Source organism: Myotis myotis, unplaced genomic scaffold, assembly GCF_014108235.1.
Source record: "Myotis myotis isolate mMyoMyo1 unplaced genomic scaffold, mMyoMyo1.p scaffold_m19_p_29, whole genome shotgun sequence".
Lineage (NCBI taxonomy): Eukaryota > Metazoa > Chordata > Mammalia > Chiroptera > Vespertilionidae > Myotis > Myotis myotis.
This window is the reverse complement of record NW_023416334.1, coordinates 3,362,637-3,374,715: the sequence shown is the minus strand read 5'-3', so window position 1 is coordinate 3,374,715 and position 12,079 is coordinate 3,362,637. Positions and strand designations below refer to the sequence as shown.

The 12,079-nt window shown below is 54.4% G+C and overlaps 1 long non-coding RNA gene across 1 annotated transcript; it reads left to right on the top strand.

Moving 5' to 3' along the window:
- The first annotated feature begins 195 nt into the window (after positions 1-195).
- Positions 196-4,357, top strand: LOC118649400. Its single transcript, XR_004965643.1, has 2 exons — positions 196-308; positions 4,008-4,357. It is a non-coding gene; the product is annotated as an uncharacterized LOC118649400 (long non-coding RNA).
- The last annotated feature ends 7,722 nt before the right edge of the window (positions 4,358-12,079 follow it).

The window sequence follows — 12,079 nt, the reverse complement described above, 5'->3', positions numbered from 1 at the left end:
TGAGTACACCCACCCACACAGATGGGGATGGGGCTGTGAGGAAGGAATGAGGCCCTGGTGAGGAGAGGAAGGGAAGTTCTGGTGTGAGGATGGCGGTGCCCTCAGAGAGGGGGGAACAGGACCCAACAGGCAGGCCTCTTTGCCGCTGTCCCACGGGAAGGGGCGGTGGTGTCCCTGACTTTCCCTCCAGGACTTCCTGATGTGGAGGCCACAGCCCCTGGCCTGGCGGTAGCAAGCGTTTGCATGACCAGCACAACCCTCTCTCTACGCACATTCTGTCCAGCGGCTGGGAGTCACCGCAGATGAAGGTGCAGTAGTGGGGTGGGTGCGGGGCGCTCATCTCTCACCACGGAAGGGGCGCTGGCGGGGTGGGGTTGGGGGTGGGGGGAAACCCTGCATCTGCTGCCAGGACAGCTGCAGCTCAAAAGGGAAGTGACTTCCCCAAGGTCGCAGCTGTGGCCGAGCCTGGCGACACCACCTCCCGCCTGACGCTCCTCTTCCGTCCCCAACATCGCGGGCCGCCTGCCCCACCGCTGAAGGCACCGAGCGCCCCCCTGTGCGCCGCCGGCTCTCGGGGCAAAGGGTGGGGGGGCGCGGGCACCTCACTGGATGCCTCCACATGCGGTTTTGACGCACCACCTTTCTGCCGCCCTGGGCTGCTTCTGGGGACAGACACACCCAGCCTGGCCGAGGTCCGCCCCCGCCCCCACCCCCAACCTCCGCAGCAACAGTTGGGGTCCAGCCCCGCCCCGCCGGGGCCCCCCTGATCCCCGCAGGGAAGGCCGGAGGCCCAGCTGCAGACGGAGGGAGCGCGCCCAGCACAGCCCCGCTCCGGCCTGGAGAAGCAAGAAGCCCACTCGGGGGCCCCGCCCCATCATTCGCTGTCAGGTCTGGGGACCTCGGCATGGTCCCCCGACTTACCCCGCAGGCTGAGCCGGGGCTGCAGGGCTCGGGCGGCGGAGGAAGTGAAGCCGGAGGCTGACAGCCGGGCGGGCGCGGCACCCAAAGCTCGGGCTGCTGCCGGCGGGGGCTCCGGGGGCCCCGCACCCTCAGCCCGCGCGCCCTCCGCAAGGTGGAATCAGGAGTGCTCTCTCCCGTCAGGGCCGGGGGACATCAGGGACTGTCCTTCTGGACCACTGGCCACACCCTATGAGGACACGCCCTGCGCCCGCCCCCACCCGCTGCCTGGGCACTGGCACTGCGGGCGGGAGGGCGGCCTGGGGGGAGCAGGGGCAGCCCTGCAGCGCAGGGCGGGCGCGGGCGCGGGTGGGGAGCCTTGCCCACTACACCGCACCTCCCCTCCCCTTCCTCCCCGCGGGCCTCCTGACAGCCGCGTGGCTCCGACTGCGAACTGGCTGACCCATCGCAGGACAGAGCTGATGTGGATGGCCCCAGGGAAAGGAGAAGGGAGGAGAGGGAGAGAGGGGGACAGGGGGAGAGGACAGAGGGACAGAGGAGAGGAAGAGGAAGAGGAGAGCCTCAGCCCCGCGCATGCCCCAGGGAATTCATGCCACCCACCACCCAACAGTTTGAAGGGACTTTCCCACCTCCTGGGGCCCAGAGGACTCCTGGACTTCCAGCTGTGTGGGGGGGGCGGGGAAAGGGGGCGGGGGAAGTTGCTGTACTGCCCTGGTCTGGACTCAGCCTTGGATGCCTGGGGACACAACCACCAACCAAGTAGTCCTAGGAGGCCTCTCTCTCCCTCCCCTTACACACACACACACACACACACACACACACACAGACACACACACACACACACAGAGAGACACACACACACACACACACACACACAGAGACACACACACACACACACACACACACAGCAAATGTACCAAATGTATCTCTGTGTCTGGTCCAAGCCACTTTCATCGCTCCCTGGGAGACTGCACCCACCTCCACACTGGTCTCCCCTCTTCAATCCTGCCGCACCATCACCCTCATAATCCATTCTCCTTTCAGCAACTGGAGTATCTTCCAAAGTAAAACCAGGTCACCCCACTCCCAGCTTAACTCCCACCCCAACCAGCGGTTTCCTCAGGTGCTTAGAATAAAATGCATCCTCCACACACAGCCCTGCACAGCCCGGAGGGGCTTCCCATCACCCCACCTTGGTCTCTCCTTGCACCCCTGTTACACCCTAGACCAGTGGTTCTCCACCTTGGCTGCACATGAGAATCACCTGGGAATCTTTTTAAAATCCTGATTTCTGGGGCTCATCCTCCGGAAATTCTGTTTCTTTGTTATGGGGTGGGGCCACAACATTAGTAACAAAGAAACAGAATTTCCGGAGGGTGAAGCCCAGAAATCAGGATTTTAAAAAGATTCCCAGGTGATTCTCATGTACAGCCAAGGTTGAGAACCATTGCTCTAGAGACCTTTGCTCTCAATATGGTGGTCACTAGCTATGGTGACTATTTAAATTCAAGTTAATTATAATAAAATAAAATTAAACATTCAATTCTACAGTCACATTAGCCCCTTTTCAAATGTTCAATAGTCACATGTGGTTGGCCAGTGGCTATCATATTGCAGAACTTTTCCATCGTCATAGAGAATTCTATTGGACAGCACTGTTCTAGGCATTCTGAACACATGTTAGCCTCTCCTCTGTTGCCTCTGAGCCTTTGCACAAGCTGTTCCACCTGCCAGAGTCACACACACCCTCTCACACACACACACACTGCCTTACTCCAGCCAAGTCCTGCTCATCTGTCACCTCTCCATTTAGAACATCGCATCCCCTGAGTAGCCTGTACTAGACCCTGAACTGGGATGGGAGTCCCCACTATGTGTTCCCACGACACTTTTTCCTTCTCTGATCAGAACTCATTATTCATTATTGTTAACATTTATTAATTGTCTGGCTTCGCCTCTAACAGTAACAAATGCCTACTGAGCACTCACTCTGCGCCAGACACTATGCTGAGTGCTTTCCATTTAACCTCATTTCACAGATGAGGGAACTGAGGCGAGGCAAAGTGAGGTACCTTCCCAGGCCGTTCAAATCCAGAGCCATACCCTTACCCACCAAGCTCTCCACGGGGTGAGATCTTGCCTTTTTTTTTTTTTCTGTATCCCTGTACCCAGAACAGTGCCCGGCACAAGAAGGCTTTGAAAGACTGGGTGGCCAATCATAATGCAGAGGGCATTACTGTACTGTTGGGGGGGATGGAGAGCAAGTGGAGACCCTCAAATCCCTCAGAGGCATCACCACATCAGGTGACAATGACAATTGGGCAGACAACCCCAAATGCAACAGCAGCTCATAAAAAGTCCTCGGATGGATAGCCATTAGGGAAATCAAGAACCACTAGGAGATACCACTTCATACCCACCAGGATGGCCAGATAACAGAGATGGGTAAGACAAGCGTTGGTGAGGTTGTGGAGAAATTGGAATTTCTCATATTCTGCTAGTGGGTGTAAAATGGTGCAGCCATTTGGGAGAGCCTGGCTGTTCCTCAAAGGGTGAAACAGAGAGTTGCCATTCAACCCAGCAATGCCACTCGGCCATGTACTCCAAAGAACCCGAAGCAGATGCCCACACACACTCTTACACAAACATTCACAGCAGCGTTATCCATAACAGCTGAGTGGATCAACCCAGTGTCCACCAACTGTTAAGTGGGAAAATAAAATGTGATCTCTCCTTACAATGGAATACTATTCAGCCACAAAGAGGAATAAAGTACTGATACGTGCTCAACATGGATGAACCTTAAAAAAATTAGGCTAAGTGACAGAAGCCAGTCACGCCCTGGCCGGGGTGCTCAGTGGGCTGAGTCTTGCCCTGTGCATAGAAAGATCGCTGGTTCTATTCCTGGTCAGGACACGGGCCTGGTTTGGGTTTGACCCCTGGTTGGGGCGAGCTCAGGAGGCAACAGACTGATGTTTCTCTCTCTCTCTCTCTCTCTCTCTCTCTCTCTCTCTCTCTCTCTCTCTCTCTCTCTCTCCTGTTTCTCTCTCTCTCTCCCTCTCCCTTCCTCTCTAAAATCAATTTTTTAGACTACAGGCTCGACACAGAAGGTAGCCGGCAATTCCAACGCTCACTGCTGAATTGGGTCTCCTTACTCCGTGCCAGCCCAGCAACTCCAGGCACAGAGCCCACGGGCAGCAAAGGGCCTACGGACGTCCCCCCAGGAACAGCCACGCAGCAGGGGCGGGGGGGGGGGGCACTTCTTCTGCAGTCTTTTCAGAAACAGAGGAACCTGCCAGTGACATCAAGAAAAAAACTGATATTCTGTAAAGGCTGTGGGAGACACCCCTATCATGAAAACGAAGATGTGGGCTCTGGAGTGAACCCAAAGACTCACTGCCTTCATCAAAAAGTTCCTTAAACTTGTGGCTTCAGAACAGTTGTTTGTTTGTGTGAATCGGTCCTGTGCCCCTTCCCCTGACCAGGAAGTTGGAACCTCGATGAGTGCTGGCAGTGATGGTAAGCTGGGCCTATGTCACTGCAAATCTCAGGCCTGGGCCTGAAGACAGAGCACAAGATCTTGATAGCTAAATGAATCTTCACACAGGACACAGCTCTGAAAGTTTGATCCTTACTGCAAAATGCTTGTGGGTATGATCTCCTCAGCGTGGTATCTGCAAGGACCCTTGTTTATCATTTAAAAAACCCATAGACTGAAGAGTCCGGTTTCGATTCCAGTCAAGGGCATGTGCCTTGCTTGCGGGCACATCCCCAGTAGGAGGTGTGCAAGAGGCAGCTGATCAATGTTTCTCTCTCATTGATGTTGTAACTCCCTCCCTTCCTCTCTTTAAAAAATCAATAAAATAGCCGAAACCGGTTTGGCTCAGTGGATAGAGCGTCGGCCTGGGGGCTGAGGGGTCCCGGGTTCGATTCCGGTCAAGGGCATGTACCTGGGTTGCGGGCACATCCCCAGTGGGAGATGTGCAGGAGGCAGCTGATCGATGTTTCTCTCTCATCGATGTTTCTAACTCTCTATCTCTCTCCCTTCCTCTCTGTGAAAAATCAATAAAATATATTTTTTTAAAAAAATCAATAAAATATATTTTAAAAAACAAGCAAGAGAGAGGTCACAAACACGTGTCAGAGATATGCGTCGGAGAAAACTCAGGGTCAAGGATGGGAAGGCAACTTCCTTTTTAGTGTGTAACCATTGTACTATTTGAATATTTTATCATTTTTACCAAACAAGGATAGGTAGCCCTGCTTTTTGAAAGTTCTCATTATACCACTTTGTTTTTATGAAAGACCTACATTTTTACCTGTTTTGATAACCAAAAGAATCCAAAAAGGAGTTTGCTTTTATGAAAAAAGGCAAAAGGGAAAACAGCATTTGTTGTGCGGCGAGGCAGCCGTTATAGAGGCAGCGAGCAGTGCACCCCCGGCTTCTCCCAGGGGAGCACCACTCAGCATCTCCACATCGAGCCCCATAGCTTTGAGCTGCATCTGTGAGCATCTGTGCTTTATTCCATTTATTTTGTGCCTCTGTTGGCCAGATGTGTCCTAAGGTACCAAAAAGCCTACGAGAGCTCATAAGAGTGTTGATGCCTAGCATAAAACCGGGCATGATTAAGCATAGTTGGTGTGATTTGGCAGGTTATTTTTGGGATCTGGGAACCCTCAAAAGATTTTCCATATAAGTTAATGGTACTTGCTTCTTCACTTTACACCATTTCAGCTTACAAAAGTTTCATAGAAATGCTCTACTTTCAGATAGTGGGGGAAACACTTGATACAGAGTCTGGAAGGGCCATGTGTCCTGGCCAGATGTAGCCTCCCTGAACAGTTTGTGTCTGAGACTGCCAGGAAGGAGACAGCAATGGCCAGCTTAGCCCTGGTGGGTTGCTCAGTGGTTAGAGCCTCCGCCTGCACACTGAAGTGTCTCAGGTCAAGGGGCATGTACCTGGTGTCTCTCTTACATAGATCTCTCTCTCTCTCTCTCTCTCTCTCTCCCTCCCTCCCTCCCTCCCTCCCTTCCACTCTCACTGAAAAGCAATGGGAAAAATATACTCAGGTGAGAAAAGAAGGAAGGAAGGAAGGAAGGAAGGAAGGAAGGAAGGAAGGAAGGAAGGAGGGAGGGAGGGGAGGGAGGGAGGGAGGGGAGGGAGGGAGGGAGGGAGGGAGGGAGGGAGGGAGGGAGGGAGGGAGGAAGGAAAGACCAGCTTAGTAGGCTTGACAGGTGTCCTGTTACAAGGGAGACAGAGGGATATGAATCCGCTCATAGAGAAAAAAATGCCAGCTGAGGTGGGCTTGGTCCTCGGAGAGGCAGGGGCACTTGGGGCTCCCCCAGCCACAGGCCAAGGGCACACCCTGGAGAGTAGGAGGCCAAAGGCCTGCTGGTTCTCACGGCTGCCTGGCCCGGGGAAGTCTTGCTCTCAGCAGGGCGCTGCCTCTTCCCACGCCGCCCCCGTGAGGCTCTGAGTCCCACAGGCCCACAGGCTGTGCTCGGCCAGGCCCCGGGGCGGGTGCTTTCCTCCAGCACCCAGAATAGCCACAGCCAGGCCCGGCCAGCTCCGGGACCCGAGCCTGGGGCTGGAACCCGAGCCTCGGGGGTGTCCCCAGCCTGGCGCTGGGCTGGGCGGTTCAGCAGCCCCGGCTCTTGGAGAACGGACACGCGGAGGCGGGAGAAGGGATGTTCTACCAGCCGGGAGCCCGGAGCAGAGGAAAAGTCGGAGGCAGGTGAACTGAGATAGAGATGGGCCAGGAGAGGAGCGCGACGCCGTCCAGACACAGACTGAGGCCTACAGATCGGAACAGGGCCGGTCAGAACCGGCGACGAAGACCAGGACCACGACCAGGCGTCCGGGCAGGGATGCATCCGGTAGCTGGACTGAAACCAGGAAGATCGGGCTGCGTGCAGGTCCAGCCGAAGAGCCCGCGGTCCAGCACCGGGGACGATGCTTGGGGTGCGGAGGCCGGCCGCCGCGCCCGCCCCGCGCCGCCTCCCCGCGCCGCCTCCCCGCGCCGCCTCCCCCTCCTCGCCTCCCCCTCCCCGCCTCCCCCCTCCTCGCCTCCCCTCCCCAGCGCGCCTCCCCTCTCGCCTCCCCCTCCCCGCGCCGCCTTCCCCCTCCCCGCCTCCCCCTCCCGCCTCCCCCCTCCTCGCCTCCCCCCTCCCCGCGGCCGCCCTCCCCCTCCTCGCCTCTCCCCTCCCCGCCTCCCGCCTCCGCGCCTCTCCCCCTCCCGCGCCGCCTCCCCTCCCCGCGCCGCCTCCCCCTCCCCCTCCTCTGCCTCCCCCTCCCCGCGCCGCCTCCCCCTCCTCGCCTCCCCCCTCCCCCGCCTCCCCCCTCCTCGCCTCCCTCCCCCTCCCCGCGCCGCCCCCCCCTCCCCCCTCCTCCGCCCCCCCTCCCCGCGCCGGCCCTCCCCCTCCTCGCCTCCCCCCCCCGCGCCGCCTCCCCCTCCCCGCCTCCCCCTCCCCGCGCCGCCTCCCCCTCCTCGCCGCCCCCTCCTCGCCTCCCCCCTCCCCGCCTCCCCCTCCCCCTCCCCCGCCCCCCTCCCCGCCTCCCCCTCCGCGCCTACCCTCCCCGCCTCCCCCGCCCCCTCCGCCCCCTCCCCCCTCCCCGCGCCCCGCCGCCCCGCGCCGCCTCCCCCTCCTCGCCCCCCTTCCCCCCCCCCCCCTTCCCCGCCTCCCCCTCGCCTCCCCTCCCCGCGCCGCCTCCCCCTCCTCGCCTCCCCCTCCCCGCCCCTCCCCCTCCCCGCGCCGCCTCCCCCTCCCCCGCCTCCCCCTCCTCGCCTCCCGCTCCCCGCGCCGCCTCCCCTCAGCCACGCCCCCCCTTTCAGTTCCCCGCGCCCTTCTCCCGCCCAAGCGAGGCCCGCCCCCTTCCTAAGTGACTATCCGGACTCGCCCTCCCCGGGCCGCGCGAGCCGGTGGTCGGTGGTCCTGGTTGAGGCTGGGAGGACCGCGGGGCGCCCTCCTAATGCCCTCTGTTCTCCCCAAGTGACAGTGGGGATACCAGAGCCCGTGCCCTCTGCCTCCCTCCTACGGAGCGGGTGCACCACGGGGTGGGCACAGGCGGCACCGCCCTCCAGGCAAAGCCGGGCGCTTTATGGGCTTTTTTCTTCTCTCTCTTTTTTTTAACTTATTGATTTTTTTTATAGAGAGGAAGGGAGAGGGATAGAGAGTTAGAAACATGATGAGAGAGAAACATCCATCAGCTGCCTCCTGCACACTCCCAACTGGGGATGTGCCGGCAACCAAGTTACATGCCCTTGATCGGAATCGAACCCAGGACCCTTCGATCCGCAGGCCGACGCTCTACCCACTGAGCCAAACCGGTTAGGGTTCTTCTCTTTTTTTAATCCTTACCTCCACCCTGCCAGGTCATCCCTTTGGAATCTCCACTTCAGAGAAGGGGGGAGAGTCAGAGATGAAGTCTCCGTTTGTTTTGCACATTGCACGTGATGGCAGTGGGATTTGAACCCAGACATTCTGATGGCCCTTTGCTTTTTCATCTCTCTTTTACAAAGAGGGAGGAGAAAGAGGAGGGGAAAAGGAAGTTTATTTTTTTAATTTAAATTTTGTATAGTTTAAAGTATTACATAACTCTCCTTTTCCCCCCATTGGCCTCTCCCCGACAGTCCCCACCCCCCAGCACATGCCCTCAAACTCCCCGCTCCCCCCCGCCCACTGTGTCATCTGTGCATGCATATAAATCCTTTGGTTGATCTCTTACCCCCAGGAAGTTTTTTTGTAGTCTAATGACCCCCTTTAAAAAACACTGACAGTTCAAAAACTTTTGACAACCCCTGCCAGTGTGGCTCAGTTGGTTGGACATCGGCCCATGCATCTGGGGACTGCCAGTTTGATTCCAATCGGGGCACACAGCTCAATCCCTGGTGGGAGGCATGGAGGAGGCAGCCCATTGATGTTTCTCTCTCACTCTCCCTTTTAAAAAAATAAAATAAAATAAACTTCTGACAAACGTGTATATAATTGTATTACCACCACAGCTATCAAGATACAGAGCATTTTCTTCACCCCAAAATGCTCTCTGGGCCCCTTTGCCCTCCCCTCCATGACTGCCATGCTCTGATAACCGCTGATCTGATCTCTGCTCTTGTAGATTTGCCATTTCCAGGGTGTCATGTGAATGGAATCACACAATATGTGTATCCCTGGCTTTTAAGGTCCTACATCAAGCATGTCAAACTCAAAGGCTAACACGGGCCAAATAAACAAGGTGTAAGTGTATGTGGGCTGCAAAAAAACAAAAGCTTCGATTTTCATAGAAATGTAGGCTTATTTCTATAGAGACATCCTGAATTCAAAGGGTTGAAATAAGTAAGTCATTGTTAACATAAAATAATAGAACATTTTAATAAACATTACTCCAGAGTAATATTTTTTCTTGAACATTAACTTACCAGATGCTGAATACCTGCACAAATTAATAAGCGTAACGCAAATAAACCTATTTTTCTTGTTCTCCCAAATACTTCCTGTTGCGCACACCAAACAAGTCAGTCCAAGACTAATGGCATGGCCATTGGCAGCTAAAATATTCGCTGCTGGTATTAGTGGAGAGAAATGGTGTGCCTGCGCATAAGGCGCTAAGGGAAATGAATGCAACACGATGATAGTCATCAGTCATTAGCGCACGTTGTAGTTCGTTATTAATAATTATGTATAACAGGATAGTATAAAAATTAAGTTATGAAATTTTTATTAAAACGTTTCTTACAGACCGTTATATTGGCTGAGCTGCAAAAATGTTCGTTGCGGGTGGCGAGTTTGACGTGCTTGTCCTACATAACTTGTTCTTGCTGCAGTTTCCTTTGATAGCGTCTGTCCCTCTCCTAGGCCTCCAGAGGCTGAGGAAAGTTTGCTGCCACTGCCTGGGGCGTGGTTCAGGCCTGGGAAGGGAAGGGTGGGCTGGGTTCTACTTCTGAAGGTGTCTTAGTCTGTTTGGGTCGCTATAATGAACCACAGACTGGGCAGCTTATACACAACAGAAACGTATTTCTCATCGCTCTGGAGGCTGGAAAGTCCAAGGTCAGGGCACCAGCATGGCTCCACACTGGTGAGGACCCTCTTCCTGGTTCACGGCCGGGCCGGGCACCTTCTTGCTGCTTCCTCTTTTATAGGCGCTAATCTCATGCCTGAGGCCTCCACCTTCCTGCCCTAAACAACTCCCAAGGGCCCCACCTCCTAGTACCATCACATCTGGCTGTTAGGTTTCCACATTAGAATCTGGGGGACACGCAAATATTCGGGCCACAGCAGAGAGACGGCAAGTTGAGTAAAGAACCAGGGGCAAGAGTTTGAAACAAGAGTTCAGGACAGTGATGGCGAACCTATGGCGTGTCACCTCTGACACGCGAACTCATTTTTTTGGTTGATTTTTCTTTGTTAAATGGCATTTAAATATAGAAAATAAATATCAAAAATACAAGTCTTTGTTTTACTATGGTTGCAAATATCAAAAAATTTCTATATGTGACACGGCACCAGAGTTAAGTTAGGGTGTTTCAAAATGCTGACACGCCGAGCTCAAAAGGTTCACCATCACTGGTTTAGGAAATTTCAGAAATGTCACTCAAATTTAGACTTTATCGTGGAAGTAATAAAGAATCGTTTAGATTTGAGTGTTAGACCCTCCCCTGGAGCCCTAGGGTTACCAGGACCCGCCTCATTTCTACTAAAGCTTCTCTCTGAAGAGAAAAGTTGTCAGCCAGGTCTGCTCCCGGCCTGGATGCTTCAGGACTCACACTGCCTAACCCAGGGCTAGGGCCAGAGTTAGAGAGAGAATGGGAAAATTCGTGCATCGGAGTTTTCTGTGTTCCTCTGTGTTGTCTCTTCTTATCTCAGTTTTGGGGTGTGTGTGTGTGTGTGTGTGTGTGTGTGTGTGTGTGTGTGTTCCTGCCTTTCCAGGCAGAGGTTTTCCTCAAATGTCCGGTACATGGATGGGGCTTGCTTAAGCATCCCCCTAGGGTGATGCCATGGTTCCCAAAGTCTAGTACTCAGATGTCCACTTCATTCCCCGTGGTTAGCAGGGTCTCATCTGTCTGTGGGTCCCCAGGGCACTGAGGTCTCAGCTTCTCTCCTGCGTTATCAGTGTCATCCTCTGTCTATGGCGCACACACTTCTGGCCACGCCTCTCTGCCTGGTCTTCTACTCTCTTTGTCCTGGAAGGTTTACACCTCTCTTACTCATTTACGATCTTTTAGAGGGGATTGAGGAGGAAGCCATTTTTAAACTGTAAGCCCAACCATAACTGGTGTTTTATTTCTATTTTTTTAAAAAATACTTATATTGATTTCAAAGAGGAAGGGAGAGGGAGAGATAGAAACATCAATGATGAGAATTATTGATCCGTTGCCTCCTGCATGTCCCCCATGAGGGATCGAGACCAAAACCCAGGCATGTGCCCTGAACAGGAATCGAACTGTGACCTCCTGGTTCATAGGTTGACACTCAGCTATTGAGCCACACCAGCCAGGTTTTAATTCTTCTTCTTCTTTTTAATTTCTTTTTTAAAAGACAATCTAGATCCAGAAAATAAAAGTGAAGAGGTTGACGTTGAGACAATGTGCAGACCACCCTTTGGAGGTGTTTCGTCATATAGGAAAGCCGGGAAGCGGGCACTAAGGGAAAGGTCTGTGGAGGGGAGCGTATGTTTACAGGTCACAGATACATGCAATGAAAGATGCTATTTGGACAAGTTTCAGACCAAGTGTGAGAAACCTGATTACCCCGCTTTCTCAAAGAAGTGAGATCGCCCTGGCTGGCGTGGCTCACTTGGTTGAGCAGCATTTCATTTACCAAGAAATCGCCCGTTTGATTCCTGGTGGGGGCACATGCCCAGGTTGTGGGCTCAGTCCCCAGTAGGGGGCGTGCGGGAGGCAGCCGATCCATGTTTCTCTCTCCCTCTCCCTTCCTGTCTTTTTCTTTAAAAAATCAATAAAAACATATATTTTTTTTAAAATGTGCAGTTAAGGTCACTAGCTGAGAGTCAAGGGGCAGGTGGGGAGGTTGAAGAAAGAAAATAAAGCGTATCGCGTCTCAGGCTAATGGAGTGAAATTGCCTGGCAGAGTTCAGAATCCCTTTGAGTTGTGCAATCATGAATTTAAAGTGAAACCAGGCTCCTTAGCTGTGGGACACCCCCC